Raw genomic sequence first — 18619 nt, forward strand, 5'->3', positions numbered from 1 at the left:
TGGGAATCAAGGAAACAACCACCAGGTTGGTAAGCAGAGCCTGTGGACCCACTCAGAGACAGAACTGAAGACTCCATTTATTATCTGACTCCAATATGCCCCTCCTCTAACAGGAGGGCCTGATGGTGCTTTGGACCCCTGGGTATCCCCATCAACTTAGACCCTGTATCCAACATCCCTCAAATATCAGATTATCCCTCTTTTCCCAGTCTGTGGTTATCCAAGGAAACAACCATAAATCACTTTGGAGAAGGACTGAAAAAAATCTGTATACACTTGCCCTGGCGTTCCAGGTTCTTCCTCATAGACACCCAGTCTCTCCTTTGGTCCATGCATTCTAGGTTTGAGAACAGGCTCTGGTCTTTAAATCAGGCAAGTTATTATGACTTTCTATTGGAGTGATGTTGACCCCAGTCTTCTACTATTAATCTCTTCTTGTTATGTATTAAGCAGTACCCTTTCTGGCTGCCCATCTATCTTGTCCCTAGAAATACATGTTCTACTAGACATTGCCATAGGTCAGGTCAGTCCCCCTGGCTGCCGCTTCAACCTTACTATCCACTATGGTAATAAGTTCACCATTGCTTCTCATAGTTGTCTCTGCTATTCTAGAATCCTGTCATCTCCACTGCTGCTAGAAGATCCTGTTGTGTGACAGCATGAGTCCTGGTCTGCAGAGGACAAACTCCACTGAGCTGCTCAGTGATGCTGGTGCCCCTTCCAGACATTTGCTATCATCTTGATAGTCATCCCGGCCCTCCTGAAGAACAGTCAGCTGAAAGGTTTCTAGTCTTGTTTGGTCGACACATTTTAGCATGCTTGCTTCTTGGAGCTTTTTGATTCCTACATCCACATTCTGCCATGACGGTTCTGACATCTCTGCTTTTTTTTTGGCCGCACTGTGCGGTATGCGGGATCTTACTTCCCCTACCAGGGATCAAACCTGAGCTCCCTGCAGTGGAAGCATGGAATCTTAACCATTGGACCACCAGGGAAGTCCCAAGGCATCTCTGCTTTATTTAATGTGGTCATTGCTTTTTCCCAACTTCCAAGAACCATGCCAGCAGTATATTAGAACTGGGTCCCAGAGCTCTTGCCATGTTATTGAACACTATGTGATGGGAATGTGCCTCTTATTGGCAAATTCCCCTAAACAAGCTTTATATTCTCTGTCTCCTTAATCCAGTACCTCAGGTTCCACACATAGGCAGAATCTCCCTGCTGTGAGCCAGCACCTGCAGCCCCTGTGGCATTTAATCCTTTCTCTCTTTTATAGCCCCCGAACTTCCCCCGTCAGGTCAAGGTGAGACTTGACCCATTTTAAGTAAGGGTTGCCTCTTTCTTCCAACAAGGCAGACAGACCCACTTCTGCAGCCCCAGATGGTTCAGGGAATTGAGGGTTCAAGATTCTCAAGTGCATCGACTCAGATATCCCAACCCCAAGTCTCAAGGGGTTTTTTTTTTTCCAGCTTTATTGAGATATAATTGACATATAACATTGTGTAAGTTTAAGGTGTACAATGTGATGATTTGATATACATATATATTGCAAAATGATGACTACAGGAAAGTTAGTTGGCCCATCTATCACCTCACATAGTTATCTTTGTGTGTGTGTGGTAAGAATTTTTAAAAATCTACCCTCTTAGCAACTTTCAAGTATACAGTACAGTACTGTTGACTATAGTCACCAGGCTGTATATTAGATCCCCGAAGCTTATTTATCTTATAACTGGAAGCTTGTACCCTCTCACCACCTTCACCTGTTTTCCCCACTCCACTCCTCCCCCAACCTCTGGCAACCACCAATCTACTCTCTGTTTTTATGAGTTGGATTATTTTAGATTTCACGTATAAGTGAGATCATACAATATTTGTCTTTCTCTGTCTTGCTTATTTTACATAGCATTATGCCCTCATCTATGTTGTTGCAAGTGGCAGGATTCCTTCTTTTTATGGCTGGATAATATTCCATTTTATATATGTATATATGACAGTTTCTTTATCCATTCATCTGTTAGTGGACACTTAGGTTGTTTCCATATCTTGGCTATTGTAAATAATGCTGCAATGAACATGGGGGTACAGATATACCTTTGAGATAACGGTTTCATTTCCTTTGGATATATAACCAGAAGTGGGATTGCTGGATCATATGGTAGTTCTATTTTTAATCTTTTGAGGAATCTCCTACTGTTTTCCGTAGCGGCTGCACCAGTTTACATTCCCACCAACAATGCACCAGGGCTCCCTTTCCTTCACAACCTGGCCAGCACTTGTTATCTCTTGTCTTCTCAGGGTTCTGCTTCTTTCCTATCAAGGCCCTGACCTTGACACTGGAGGTTTACCTAGGCAGAGAAGGCAGCCTTCTCTGAAGGTCTGCCACTCTTAACAGCTAAGCCCTAAGTCTGATCTTCAGCTCTGGGTGTCCTCTGGCTGCAGATGATGAGAATCTTTTTAGATGCTTCTATAAGAACCCTTCAGACTCTCACACATTGCTTGCTTAGCAATAGTCACCCAATTCCACAATCCTTATAGATACTAATTTGCTCCATACCTCTCAGACCCCAGAGACGCTACATCAGCTAGAGCATCTTCTTTCACCTGCATCCTTTCCTGGTTCACCAGAAGTAATCTGCCACACCACAGCATATCAGGAACAATCAGTATTCCACCTGTAACTAGTGACGGATGGATCCTCATGACATCCTCCCATCAAATGATTTATTTTCAGAATCCCACGTTTGGAGTCTTTTTCCTAGAACCAACTCCCTTAAGGAGGCTTCCTAGAAGCAGCACCTAAAGCAAGGACCCTTGTATAGATCATTCTTTGAAGAAGTGCTCTCAAGAGAAGAGGAGTAATAAAAGCAGGGTACAGGGCACAAGAGAAAAATTAAGTAAGAATATGGTCTCAGCGGGAGAATAGCTTCAGCCTGATCTCACAGAAGCTCTGGAGCATGAATTATACCACAGGGTTATTCAACCTTGAGACAGGGGGTCCGGGCTCTTATTTTCCTGTATCAGTCAGTTATTGACTGCAGGCTGCCTAAGGGTTGGGGTGCATAACCAGCTGGGTAAGGCAGCTCCTATTTGGCTGAGGGGAATCCCTGGAGCCAGGGGGAAGCTGTGAGCCATTAGCTGCCAGTACTCACAGCAGCAGGGAGACGAGTGCCCCATCTGAGTGGGGCACCAATGGCATCCACTGTAGACACAACATAAATACTAAGTAAATGTTAGTTTCTTTGGAACTTCCCTGGCGGTCCAGTGGTTAAGATTCAGCACTTCCACTGCAGGGGTCACGGGTTCGGTCCCTGGTCGGGGAACTAAGAGCTCACATACCACGCAGTGTGGCAAAAAAAAAAAAAAGAATACATATATGATTGTACATGTCTAGACTATCTGGGAAGGCTCTGCAAGAAACCACTGCTGTAGTTGCCTCTGGGAAGAGAAACTGGACACCAGTAAACTGACACATCAATGTATTCCCTTTAGTACTGACTGCATTTTAGCCAGATGTACGTGTTACCATTTTAATTTGGGGGGAAAAAAAATGAAAAGCCCCTTTGATGTGCCTATGAGCCTAAGAGATGGGGTTAACCTACTCTGCTGCCCAGAAAGGTAATTTCCCCACAAGTTCCTGAATCCTCCCTGACTTCTACAACAGAGTATCACAGCTGATGGATTTCTTAACCTCATGAGCCATCAACTTAACAATCACATTTAATAGGGCACTCTCTGCAGTGCTCAGGAAGGCACTGTGACAATCAGGGAGCCCCAAGTCCTTGTTCTTATTGCAATTTTATTATTATTGGGGTACTCTTTATGCCTGTGTAATGGTTTCCTCCTCTTCAAAATGTGACAGTAATAAGGTGAAACATGGACTCAATAACAGACCCCAGAAAAGAGCCAAGTGAGCTGCTGCCAAGAACACTGGGATGACGTTCTTCTGTGGTAACGAGTGGAAGGAACAGGCAGCCCAGAGCTGGCAGAGGCCACAGATGCTTAACTGGAGGCCTAGAGCTACTTGTTTCTTCTAGCCCACAGTTTCCCTATGGCCGAGACTTAGCATACTCTTTGTTACCCAGTGATATTCTGGAATTCAAAGGTATTTGAAATCAAAGGTTTTGATTTCCTGAGAAGGCAGCCAAGTCCTTGGTAGTTCAGGAGTCTTGGTGCTAGAATGAGTAGCTTAGAAGTGACAGTTTTACATTAACACAAACCAGTGGTGGAACTGAATTCTGATTATTCTCTTTTTGCTCTTCTAACTGCCCCCCCCCACTCCCACATACACACACACATTTTATGCTGATTTGTCCAACTTGCATCTCCTGGCTCCCTGACCCTTTGTCTCTGGCAGAGTTCAGCCAAGGGGAGGTACTGGAAGGAGTCTGCAGGGTGGACTGAGAAAGAGACCAAGGTGTTGTTCCCTTGACTCCCTCCCTGTGGGATTAGAGGGTGGCAGTGGCTTCATACTCCACCTAAGGCCATAGCTCCTCTCATACAGCTCAGCTCTCACTAAGTCCTGGGACACTCCTTTTCCCTTGGGCAGGGTCTAATTTATTATCTCTAGCCCCAGGGTGCTTCATCATCCACTGATTCCACCTCTGTAATAATCCCTTTAACTCTCTCTAATCATTCCTTCTGCTTCTTGCCAAAACCCTAACTGACACATTGATGGACCAAAATTTCACTTAGTGAAATTGCCAGGAAGCAAAATGCCACTCATCAGTAAAATGCCAGGAAGCAAATCTAGCCACTCATCCAACATAGACATAAATCTTTCTCCTACTACTATTTAAAACAAACCCTCTATATCAGTAAAGAATGTTTTCAGCTATAAGTATCTTCAAACTCAATTTATTGATACAATGGCTTAAGCCACATGGACATTTATTATTACTTAACTTGAAGTATAGAGGTAGGCAATCTCAAAATTGGTTCTGTAACTCAAGGATGACAACAAGGACCCAAGTTCTTTCCATCTTTCTGCTCTGCCTTCCTTAGTATTTTGATTTTACATTTTCATGCTTGCTGCCTCATAGCCATAAGATGGTTGCCACAACTCCAGGCATCACAGTCATATCCAAAGGCAAGAAACAGTAAACAGAGGAAAAGGTGTTCTCCTTGTGAGGCTTTATTTTTTTTTCAAGGAAGAAAAATCCTTCCCCAAAACTCCATAACAAATGTCCCCAATTGTCCCATTGGCCAGGACTTAGTCACATGGCCACCTGTATAAAGCATGTGGGAAAGCAAGCATCTGACTTTCTAGGCTTTGTAGGGGGAGGTTGGAATAGAAATTGAGTATCCAAACAAGGGTCTGTCACATCCTATGCTGCAGGTGAACCTTCAGCCCAGTGTCGCTCTCTGAGAAATTATGTATGCTATCTTCCAAAAGAAATGTCTGTTACCTCTTCTCTGTTGTTTTTCTAAATAGTAATAAACTTTAAGGCCCAATTCAAATTCTTTCAGCATCTATTTATGACCTCCTTTGAATCACCCCTGATGTCCACATAATCTGTTTGGGATGGCCACCCAGAAAACTGTACTAACTATATTTTCTTATTTTCTGTATTGTTGATATTCTGGCATCTGGGGTCTCATTCCTAGAGAGAGCAAACACCATGGCCGGGAGCATGCTTCTTATATGCAAAGTAACCATCTAGAGTTCACCTCCACCCACCTTCAACACACACACACCTCTTCCGTCCAGCTCTTACACTCTAGGCAATTTTCCCTGCCTTAATTCCCCAAGGCCAGGTACCAGACTAGTTGAGACAGCCCCTATAGCCCAGAGCCTGCTGAAATTATTCAAACTAACCAATCCTAAACCACTTATTCTACCTTTCCTGTTCCTTCCCATGGAAACCACAGTAAAGGCTTTTGCCCACATTTTCTTCCCACCACTTCCGCCTCCTGACTGAATCTGGTGCTTCCCCGTGTAGCCACCCTGTGGTGTGCAGTACCCCCTCCTCTTGGGAACTGTAACAAACGATCTTCTCAACGGCAGTCCCCTGATCTGTTGGCCTCACCTTACCTGAACAATAATAAAACCTACCTTTTAAAACAAAACCCTTCCCCATAATCTACTTCCCTTGGTGGTTTTCTGCCTATTTGCCTTCTCTACCCAGGGACAAGCTCTGTGAACTTATTGGCCCTGGACTACGGTTGGTCAGGTCTTACTGTCCTTCTCCACAATAGGCTCATATGACCCAAAGTCTTCCCACCAGGGCTCCTACAACACAAACAAACCTTCCCTTGCTGATAGTGGCCACCTCCGTTAGTGTAACTTACGTCAAAGACCACATGCTTTGAGGGTTGAGGGAAAAGGAATAAGGGACATAATAGGAAAAGAACTCTATCTTTATGGAGTTAAATTAGTTAAATTATTTAATTTTACTATAGCCCCAGAAATGATATACTGCCCTCATTTTACAGATGTAAAAACTAAGGCTCAGTGTATTCATTTCCTATTGCTGCTGTAACAAATTTCCACAAACTTAGTGGCTTGAAATAACACAAATTCATCCTCTTACTAGAGGTCAGAAGTCCAAAATCAATTTTACTGGAGGTGCTGGTCCCTTCTGGAGGCTCTGAGGGGAGAATTCATTTCCTTACCTTTTTCAGCTTCCAGTAACTGTCTTGGTTTGTGGCTCCTTCCTCTACCTTCATACACATCAGGCCAATCTCTGCTTCCAGTATCACCTTCTTTTCCATAGTAAAATCTCTGCCTTTCTCCTTTATGGATACTTGTGATTACATTTAAGGCCCACCCAAATAATCCAGGATGATCTTCTCATCTCAGAATTCTTAATTTGGTTATAATTTCAGAGTCCCTTTTGCCATATAAGGTAACATTCATAGGTTACAAGAATTATCACTGGGTATTTTTGAGGGTCATCATTCAGCCTATCACAGTGGGTTTCACTGAGCTAAAATCATGGTGTCAGCATTCCTGCATGCTGCATTCTTCTGGAAGGTCTAAGGGAGGATCCATTTCCTTGCTTCTTCCAGCTTTTAAAGGCCACCTGAATTCCTTGGCTTGTGGCTCCTTCTTCCACTTTTTAATGATGATACTTTAAAAATTTTTTTTGGCCATGCTGCATGGCCTGCGGGATCTTAATTCCCTGACTAGGGATCAAATCCGCGCCCCCTGCAGTGGAAGCGCTGAGTCTTAACCACTGGACCACCAAGGAAGTCCCTCCTTCTTCCACTTTCACAGCCAGCAATGTATCGTCTTCAAATCTCTCGCTGACTCCAATCCCTGCTTCCATCGTCACATCTCCATCTTTGACTCTGACCCTCCTGCCTCCCTCCTTCTTTCCCTTGTGATTACATTGGGCCCAGGAGAATCTCATCTGCAAAGTCCCTTTGCCTTTAATGTAATATATTCACACATTTGGGGGATTAGGACATGGACATCTTTGGGAGGGGGGGCTGTTATTTTTGTCTACCCCACTCAGGCAGAAAGCAGCTCAGTGGTCGCTGGGGACCAGGGTGGGGAAGAGTAGAAAGGGGGGCCTACAGAGGAGCAGGAGAAAACTTTTGGGGGTGATGGTTGTGATTATCTTGATCGGGTGATGTTTTCGTGGGTATACCATACCTCTATCAAAACTTAACAAATTGTACACTTTAAATAAATACATGCAGTAAGCTGTATGTCAGTTATACCTCAATAAAGCTGTAAAAAAAAAAAGTAAATGAGAAAAAACCCTTGAGGCTCAGGGACTTTGGCCAAGTTTACCGAACTAGGCGGTGGTATAACCAAGATGCACACCCACATCAGTTCATCTGATGCCGAAAATCTGTGCCTGTGATAGAGTGTCCGTTCCTTTACCCTCTTTTCTCTATATTTGGGATGATAATACTTGCCCCTTAAGGCTGTGAATCCATGGTTAGATGCTTAATAAATGTCCAGTTCCTTCCCTTTCTCCTTTTAGCCAACGTTTTTGAGTATCCTGGAGCAGATTCTATTGATAGTTTACAGAACTTGAAAATTACCATGTTCTCCATGAGAGAGAGGGAAAGGTATCTAAGAAAAATGACAGATGAAGCCAACAGGGTAGTAAATAGGTCTTGCCTTCAGGTATTCTCAGCCAGAAACGTCTCAGACTCTAGAATGCAAGTCAACACACAGGATCAGACATAAGTGTGTTATTCAGGTCTCTGAGAAATCTAGGCTGGTGTGTTTGCCTGGTGATGAGAGCCAATGCTCACGAACAAGCAAGAGGAGGCAAGCATGTGGAAGCCGCCCCATCGTTATAAACAGTGGTACAAATGATGATTGTTGTGCCCAAGGTCACAAAGCCCTTTTGACTGATGTACCACACTTGGTCCAAAGTGGTAAAATAAAACAGAACGGTACTTCCAGCTGGCCAAGAAACCCAAACCTGTTTCCAGGGTTTCCTCAAAAGAAGAAAATGTACCCATGTTTCCCTCATTTATTTATTTGTGTGTGTGTGTGTATTTAGAAGCCAGCTTCTTCTATTCCTAGATAAATTGAAAATGTCTTTAAAAAAAGGGTCCACATTTCCAATTTCCACTGGAATTCTTCATTGGTTACTGTATCCTTGGTGGGGCTGTCCTAGGCTTCTGATTCAGATTGTAAGGTTCACCTTGGATTCATTTCCTATTTCTTTACCTTTCTATCTACTTCTCCCACCCAAAGCCATGTGTGTTAGATGATCATATTCAGCTTATGTTGGTCACATCAATCAAATTAGGGAAAAAGGAACAAATAAATCAAAAGTACGATGAGAAAGAAAAGAAGGGAGAGAATAGCAGATGCTGCAACCCTCAGTTTGTCATCATAAAGCACTGTCCAGTTCATAGACCTGCAGGCAAGCTACCAATATAAAGTGAATTTAAGGTTTATAGTCATGGTTTCATAAGTGGTAAACATAGTAGAGAGAGCCTGGCACAGTTAAGTTCCACTGCCCCTGATCAACTCCATGATTTGTGGCAAATTAGCTTAACTCCTCTGTGCCTCAGTTTCCTCATCTGTAAATGAGAGTAATAAATAGTTTCTGCCTTGTGGAGCTGTTATGAGGTGCGGGCACATGCAATAGATCCTTAGCAGATGCATGCTACTTTTCTCTTCTTCCTCTCCTGTCCAACTTTATCTCATTTGGCTTACGAATTTGCTCCAGCTAAATGCTTCAGGCGAGATGAAAATGTGAACGTCAATCAACCTAGAAAGAAAGTGCTAGTACACCACGACCCATGACGGACCATTAGTCCTCAAAAGCCCTGAGAGTAGGCAGTTTTGGCCTGCAGCCAGATTTTGGCACTGAATCATGTCCTGTTTTGCATCGTTCCCTAATTGTTTCAAGTCCTTTCCCCTCTCTAGGATTCAATATCCTAGCTAGTTAAAGCATGAGATTGGATAAGATCCTCTATGCCCCGTCTAGTTCTTCTCAGTTCCTTCTTCTACCATATACCTCTACTTGCATAACAAAAACACAGAAAATCGTCATGGTGATGGAGGGCTAAGTCAAGCCCTTATATATATTTATTTTTCTTTGGCAATGCCACACGGCTTGTGGGATCTTAGTTCCCCAACCAGGGACTGAACCCATGGCCCCTGCAGTGGAAGCACGGAGTCCTAACCACTGCACCGCCAGGGAAGTCCCCAAGCCCTTATATTTAGAGCAAGTTCTCTCCAGCATGAGGTTGAGGCACGGATCGGGGCCTCTGACCACTGCCCAGAACACTAGCTCTCCTGGACCAATCTATTACAGAGTCATCACCCACCGCACCCAACTCGATTCCCACCCCTCAGAGAGCATATGATGACAAAAGCGGACTCTCTGAGCTCAGGCGGTTCAAGACCAGAGTTCAGAAAAGCCCTGTTAGAATCAGTCGGTTCAAAGGTGTTTGCAGCTGCTGCTTCCCATAAAGTAGCTGAAAGGGTCACGCTTTGTGCTTACTCCCCAGAACTGTAGTTCTACACTTTGGTCACATGTTAGAATCACCTGGGGAGCTTTAAACCAGCAGAAATGATAGTTGTATTGGTTTGGGATGGGGCCTAGGCACTGATATTTTTTTAAAGCTCCCCAGGCAATTCTAAGTGCATTCAAGATTGAGAATCATAGACCTAGGTCAGAGGCTGGAGTGTAATTGTTGGGGCCCATACCTGAGTTTCTGAACACACCTGCAATTGCACAGTGACAGGCCTGAAGTAGCACAGCTTAGTGAATGACTGTATCTGAATCTCCGGTACTTAGCATGGTGCCTCCCATGTAGTAGGTATGCAATAAATGTTTGTTGGACAGATAAATACATAAATGAACAAATAAGTATGAAATAGTATGTGGAAAGAGTATTGGACTGAAGCCAAAAATCCATGTCCTCAGTTGTAGTATGATGATTTATAATAAGAAATATGTGCTTGGTCTTCTTCCCCATTTCTGGCACCACTCTTAAACTTTTTGAACTTCGTAAGTGCTGAGAGCTATAAAGGTGTCTTCTGTTATGTTAATGAGGTGATTTTGGAAAGCCCCTAGGTAACCTAAGGATGGGGGCCGCCTGCCAGGAGAACCAGCCCTGTGACTAGAGGGTTGGAACTTTCAGTGCCGGACACCCCTTGACCTCCGGGGAAAGGAGAGGAGCTGGAGATTGATTCCAACCACCAATGGCCATTGATTTAATTAATCATGCCTATGTAATGAAGCCTCCATAGAATCCAGAAGGTTGGGGTTTGGAGAACTTCTGGGCTCATGAGCGCATGGAGATGTGGGGAGAGTGACACTCAGGGAGCATGGAAGCTCCACACCCGCTCCCACATACCTTGCGTTATGCACCTCCTCCATCTGGCTGTTCTCGAGTTACACCCTTTTATTGACATACTAAACTGGGAATCTAGTAAGTAAAAATTTTCTCTGGGTCCTGTGAACCACTCCAGTAAATTAACTGAACCCAAGGAGGGGAGGGGGTCATGGGAATCTCCAATATATAGCCAGTTGCACAAGTTACTTTACCACAAGTAACAACATGCACTTGTGATTAGCTATTGGCCTCTGATTGGGGGGGCACTTTTGTAAGACTGAGCCCTTAAACTGTAGGATCTGATACTATCTCCAAGTATATAGTGTCAGAATTGAGTTAATCGCTTGCAAGCTTTGGAAGAAACATATCAGAGCCACCCTCACCCTACCACAATGTAAATGTGGGCAGTTATTTTTTTCTAAGCCTCAGTTTACTCTCTTGTGGTAATAGTACCTGCTTTATCCTGTTCACAACATCATTGTGAAGCTAATGTATGTGAGAGTGCGTATTTGTATTGCATAGCTTTAAGAAATTTTTAGAAATCAAACATAACAGTCATCCTAGCCAGCTGGTTGTTCTATCAAACCTGGAAACATGTGGATTAATGCAGAAACTGCTTGGGTAGAGGCTTGATGGAGGGGTCCGAGTGGGAAGGAGATCCCCCACTGCAGTGGAGTTGTTTTTGTTCCCCTTAGTTGGAGCCCAACATGGCTATTCTTCTTGGGGATCTTGAAGACATGCTGGCTGACCCACATTCCAGCAAGCCTTGAGCAGTAAGGCCTACCTCCCCGGGTGGTCCTTGCTTGCCTTTGCTCCCAGTTCCCTGGTTCTCAGCACAGTGCCGGCCCAAAGTGGGTGCTCAGTGGATGAACAAACGAATGTGCCTGGATTTCTGCCTTTGAGTACAGTTTTAATATTGCCTCTGTCTCTTTTGTTCTGTCAACTCTCTGGCCACCCATCTGATGGCTGTAGACTTGGTTTCCTGAAAGGGCTGTGAATTTGCTGGCTCCTCAGTTTGGATGTCCCCTGATGCCACGTGGGAGAAGCGTTTGCCCTACCACCCACTGCTGTTTAGGCACCCCACCAGCCAAGCCAGGCCTTGGCCCTTCATGCCAGGGTACTTGCAATTCAGACAAAACGTATCGTGTTTGCCCAGGATCTTGCTGTTTTTATTTATGTTTTTAAATAACTTGTTTTTCTTATTATTACAAAATAACGCATGTTCATTTGAAAAAATTTGGAAAAACCAGGCAAGCAAAAATTAAGAAAATCTTTCATAAATCCCTCAGTCTTAGAGAATCACTGTTTAATGTTCCTAGTTTTGTGTATGCATGCACACACACGTGCACACACACACGAGTACATAGTTAGAGAAATGGGGTCATCTTGTACTTGTACAATCACTTGTAGTGATTTGTAACCTGCTTTGTTCACTTAACAATGCCTCGCTGCCTTAAATGGTCATCTTGAGCTATTATTAATCCCCACCCCCAAGGATCCACTTGTGTTGTCATTAGTTGCTTACAGTTATTTACAAAGTGAGCAACCTAAGTCAAAACAACCCAAATCAGTGGGCAATGGGGAGGGCTTTTCTGGCTAACTGATGCAGTGGTAATCTGTGCTTTGACCAGGGGTGTCTGCTCAGAGAGAAACCCTACATCTCATAAAATGTTTGTTTCATCAAGGGCTCCAGGGCTCAGGCTATAATGGAAACAAAGAGTTTACTGAGCAGCCATAACCTTAAAGTTGCTACAATTTCTATGAAACTGGAAAATTCCATTGCTACAGCCAATGTCAACAGTACAGGCAAGAAAGGAATGTAGGAATTCAAAGGAAGGGAAGAATTTGATTAAGAGAGACTATGGGTAACTGGCAGAAACGCTGTGAAAATGACTGTACTGGCTTCCAGCATCAGCATCCAGAAATTAGATTACAGGCACTGGCCCTCCCTGGAGTGGGTGAGGTAGCAGGCCTATAACACGTATTTGTGTAAAGAATGAATCTAGGCTAGGTTTCAGGTTGTGGCAGCGATGTAGCTGGCTAACAGCATCCTGAGAAGCCCATTCCCCCTGCCTTGGGGCCTGGTCCCCTGATCGCATGGTGCTCCTCTGTCAAGTGCCCACATGTGCACACAGCTCGGGCACCTCCTCTAAAAGCTGTGCCTCAGGATGAGAAGCATGATGGCCGGGGTGGGGTGGGCATGGAGGCTTGCAGGGGGAGTGATGGGAGTCAGACTGAGGAAGAAGACAGGAGGTATCACTCCCATCACACATCAAACAAGGAGAGGTTAAGTTCAGATACCTTCTAGTTCATCCTTCTCACCGAGATTAAAGCAGAAGCCTCTGAACTGGGCTCCCTTGCTTCCTGATGCCATTCTTCATGATCCACTCACCAAAATGCCACCCAGAGTGGCAAAATGCCATCATACTCTAATTATATACTTTCTTGTTTAAAATGTTCTCTTCTGATATTTGTCAAAAGCAAGTACTACCTGCACATTGTTTAAAAATCAGACAGAACCAAAGGCTCATAATGGAAAGCATCAGTCACTTGCTTCTACTCCCCACTGATTCCCTACCGCCCCTGCCCCAGCTCTGGCTACCAAAGGCAGCTACGTCTAACTTTTTTTTTTTTTTTGGAGAGGGGCGGTTCTTCTGGCATTTAACTCCATATTTCTAAGTATTATGCTTATATTATTATTTCCCGGCCCCTCAATTTTAAACTTTATAGCTGTCTCCTTTTGGTGTAGATGAGGATTTTTTTTAATTTGTAAACATTTTATTGAGGTATAATAGACATACAATAAATTGCATATTCAAAGTGTACAATTTGATAAATTTTGACACAGGTCCGTTGATGAAACTGATGGAAGAAATTTTCACATACTGAGGTATGGGGAAGTCATTCTGACTTATACATGATCTAGCTTGAATTTTATGCTAACTAGAACAGGCTGTCTTATGGCCTGTCAAATACACATTGTACATCTGTTTTAACCATTAAAGAAAAGAATGCACTTAAAAATCCAAATGGAGTAATTGTGCTTCAGGCATTCAAAATGGAGCCTGGTGGCCATTGTGGACGTGGTTTCAGACACACTCCTGTGTCACTGGGAACTTGAATTTTCCGAACTGTATCAAACTCAAGGACACCACCAGCCGTTTCCAAGACAATACCTGCTAGTAGCTACCAGTTGCAACCTTATGATGTCAAAGTCTCCCTTTGTAACTATGCAGCCACTTAGGATCCCAACCAATCCTAGCTTAACAAGCACCCTTACTTCTTACCAGCTCCAATCCGAATTCTTGACAAACTACTCATGTAACTTTGTGGATTTTGCCTGTACTATAAACCTCCCCCACTTTGTAGTCTGGCAGAACACAATTCATGCGCTTCTTTTTCTTTTTTATTTATTTTTGGCTGCGTTGGGTCTTCGTTGCTGCGCGTCGGCTTTCTCTAGTTGCAGCGAGCGGGGGCTACTCTTCCTTCCGGGGTGCGGGCTTCTCATTGCGGTGGCTTCTCTTGTTGCGGAGCACGGGCTCCAGGCGCACAGGCTTCACTAGTTGTGGCGCACGGGCTTAGTTGCTCCGTGGCATGTGGGATCTTCCTGGACCAGGGATCGAACCCGTGTCCCCTGCATTGGCAGGTGGATTCTTAACCACTGCACCACCAGGGAAGTCCTCAAGTGCTTCTTTTTTTTTTTTTTTTCTTTTTTTTTTTCAAGTGCTTCTTGATTCTGTGTCTCCTGGACTGTAGTCCTCAGTTTGGCTCAAATAAAACTCTTCTCTATTATAGATTATTTATTGATTATTTGTGTTGACAAAACCATCACCACAATCGAAATTAGTCATCTAACTCTGTCCTTTCTTCAAAGTTGTTTAGGCTCTTCCAGGACCTTTGCGCTTCCATTAAAATCAGCTTGTCAGGACTTCCCTGGTGGCGCAGTGGTTAAGAATCCGCCTGCCAATGCAGGGGACACGGGTTCGAGCCCTGGTCCGGGAAGATCCCACATGCTGCGGAGCAACTAAGCCCGTGTGCCACAACTACTGAGCCCACGTGCCACAACTACTGAAGCCTGTGTGCCTAGAGCCCATGCTCTGCAACAAGAGAAGCCACCGCAATGAGAAGCCCACGCACCACAATGAAGAGTAGCCCCTGCTTGCCACAACTAGAGAAAGCCCGCGTGCAGCAATGAAGACCCAACGTAGCCAAAAATAAATAAATAAAATTTTTTAAAAAATCAGCTTGTCAATTTCTACAGGCAATTCTGTTGTGATTTTGATTGGAATTACATTGAATCTGTACAACAATTTGGGAAGAATCAATACCTTAAAATATTAAGTCTTCTGACCCTTGAGGATTTTACATTTTTATCTCTCTACTCCCTTCATCTGAACCTCCTACTTCTATTTTCAGTAATATCAACAATCAATCAGTATTTACATAATTACACAGAACCAAGTAGTATACTGAAAAAAAAATTGTTTTTGAACAGCTCTATGGTTTTTCTTGAGTTTATAATTGCCTCATTTTTCCTTTTTATAATTTTCCATAGACAAATCTCTAATTCTCTTTTTATACTCCATCACATTATCTAACTTATTAGCCACTCTATCAGGTCTACTTTTGTACTGATGATCTCCTCTAAGAGTCCTCCATTTCCTGGATTCAGAATAAACCTACCACATAGCCCTCCCCCTGTGTTTTCTTCTGGCTAATGTTCTGAGGTGGACAGACTGTTTCCTGTGTCCTATTTTACTTTTTCTTGGTTTACTTTTGAATTTGGTGGAGTACACTTTTTAGTAACTTCCTAAAAAAGGGTATATGGGAGGTAAGCTTTCTGAATTTTTGAATTTCTTAACATATCTTTATTCTGCCCTCACACTTGCCTAGTTATAGAATTCTAGGATGAAAATAATTTTCTCACCAAATTTTGAAAATTTTATCAATTATATTTTAGTTTCCCCATTTGGTGCTGAGAAATACAATGCCATCCTGCGGGTCTTTTAAAATTCATTTTTCCCAACTCAATGGGATCTTTTAATCTGGACATTTATATTATTCAGTCATAAAGAATTTTATTGAATTATTTGGTTAATAATTTCCTTCCTTTTATTTGTTCTCTCTTTACTGGTAGTGTTGCCAGATAAGATACAGAATTAAATTTGAATTCCAGATAATCCACAAATAATTTTTTAGTATAAATATGTTCTGTGGGACTTCCCTGGTGGCGCAGTGGTTAAGAATCTGCCTGCCAATGCAGGGGACATGGGTTCAATCCCTGGGCCGGGAAGATCCCACATGCTGTGGAGCAACTAAGCCCTTGCACCACAACTACTGAGTCCATGCACCACAACTACTGAGGCCACACGCTGCAACTACTGAAGCCCGCATGCTCTAGGGCCTGCATGCTACAACTACTGAGCCCGTGTGCTGCAACTACTGATGCCTGCGCACCTAGAGTCCATGATCTGCAGCAAGAGAAGCCACCAAAATGAGAAGCCCTTGCGCTGCAATGAAGAGTAGCCCCCACTCACCGCAACTAGAGAAAGCCCACATGCAGCAACGAAGACCCAACGCAGCCAAAAAAAAAAAAGAAAGTTCTGTATAATATTTTTAGTATAAATATGTTCCATGTGACATTTGGGACATATTTACTGTAAATAATTATTTGTTGTTCATCTGAAATTCTGATATTCAAAATTAACTGGGCAGCCTGTGTTTTTATTTGCTAAATCTGGCCAACTTATTTACTGAAATTCTTATTATCAGATTTAATACAGAATTCTTTTATCAGACCTCCTGGCTGAAGTTCACATTTAAAAAAAAAAAATCTATCTATTTATTTATTTATGGCTATGTGGGGTCTTAGTTACGGCATGTGGGATCTTTTAGTAGCAACCTGCGGACTTCTTAGTTGTAGCATGTGGCCCTCTTGGTTGTGGCATGCATGTGGGATCTAGCGCCCTGACCACGAATTGAACCCGGGCCCCCTGCATTGGGAGTGCGGAGTCTTACCCACTGGACCACCAGGGAAGTTCCAGAAATTCTTTTTTTTCCCCTTACATTTCATTGTCTCCTTAACTATTTGTTCAATTTTCTGAAAGATTTTTTTAACTTTATTTTCCAACTTTCTATTAAATTTTCTTGTACCTGTTTTAAAGAACTATCTTTTGTTCTGCTATGGTCTTCATTTAATTCTATTCTTGTTTTATAGATAAAATATCTTTTCATATCTCTTTTTACATTTTTCCCCCTATTCCCTGAATTATCTCTTTTTCTTCTGAGTTCTTTTTTCTGTTTGTTGAGTTGGTCATTTTTATGTTGGGACTTTCCCCAAATGTCAGGTGATTCTTAGTTGTCTGTAGATGTTTAAGAGTGTGGTAAAAAGCTGTTGGAAACTTTGAGGGATGGTAGGGGTTGAATAGTGGAGGAATTCCCTTTTATTGATGGGGCAAGTCAGACATTTCACTAGCACAGTGGGATCTCAGTGATCAATTTCTAGAGGTTTCTGGGGCTGTTCTTTGTGTCTAAAGAAGGATTCTTTGAGCTATAGCCTAGAAGGTGAACATCTGGTGGCTGACAGGTGTCTCATCTCCTGTGATTACCAGATGTGTTTTATATTCCAGTGGTACTAATGAACACTTCTCTGCACAATACCATTTACTTCTAGGTCTTTATTTCTGGAATGTCTTCCCTCTGTATTCTCCACTTTATGAAATCCTACACATTCTCCAAAACTCAGATATATAACAGTCTTCTATCTCCCTCTTAGGTAAGCTTCATTAACCTCCACCTATCCTAGCCCCAACCAGGTTTATTCATGAGTTTCTGTATTGTGTTCCCATTACCTCTTGTTTATATCTTCACCAAAGCAAGGTCACAGTCTGGCTGGCTGTTACAGTTTTCAACTCTTTCTATGCTACTTTCTACCGTTCTACCCCCTTGAACCAAATGATCTTCCCAATCAGGGAACCATTTCATTTCCTGATCTCTATATCCCTCCATGCCCAAAGAGCCCCTTGCACAGAGTCTTGTGTCTAGAAGAAATCTGAAAACATTAGTTGAGTGAACTGAACTGGATACTCCCTTGTCCAGGTGATTTCCTGCCAAGTCTGTACTTGACGGAGCCTGGCCAAACATGAGGAGGGAATGATGGAGAGACACTAAGGGAAGCTGGAGCTGGGGAAAGCAATGTGGACAGCAGAGGGCCAGAAGGCCAAAGGGACAGAAGGGACTGAAGGGAAGTGAAAAAACAGTCAGAAGACGGCAAGGAGGGGATTATGATGCCAAAGAGATGAACAGTAAGAAGTCAAAAGTGCAGCTCCTCCAGGAAGCTTGCCCCAGCCTCCCCGCTCGGAGCTAGGTGAGCCTTTACCTGCACTCACAGCCTCCTGTGACAATTCTGGTAGTGGCAAACCTCCTGTATTTCATCCTTTATTTTCTTGTCAAGGAGACTATGTGCTCCCGAGGGCAGGGATGGGGTCGATTTAGTTTTTTTTATTCTGAGATGCTAACGCTGTGCCTACTCTATGAATGTTAGAGTGGATAGACAAATGGGGAAGGTCTGGCTGCTCTTCTGGGAGGGGGTGGGGCTGAGCCACAGAGCTGCCCGGGCTGCTGTTACTGATCTGCCAGCTGTGGAGTCTGACAGGTGCCCTCACATCCTGGTGGATGGGGTTTTCTCATCTGATGCGGAAGCACTGAGAGGTTAAAATGGTTTGTGTTTAATCAGTTTGTGTCCTATACTCCAACCATATGTTATGAAGTCTACGTAGCGACATGAAAAATTCTTCTTGTAATGTTAAATGGAATGATGTAGGATACCAAATTATATGATTATGTTAAAAAAAAA

The 18619-nt window shown here is 43.3% G+C and overlaps 1 protein-coding gene across 2 annotated transcripts in view; it reads right to left on the reverse strand.

Moving 5' to 3' along the window:
* The window catches only part of LCLAT1 (lysocardiolipin acyltransferase 1), a 296655-nt gene that overhangs the window by 203373 nt on the left and 74663 nt on the right, over positions 1-18619 (reverse strand). The gene's annotated exons all lie outside the window — the stretch shown is intronic.

The sequence above is a fragment of the Balaenoptera borealis genome, assembly GCF_965194805.1.
Source record: "Balaenoptera borealis genome assembly, chromosome: 15".
NCBI classification, from domain to species: domain Eukaryota; kingdom Metazoa; phylum Chordata; class Mammalia; order Artiodactyla; family Balaenopteridae; genus Balaenoptera; species Balaenoptera borealis.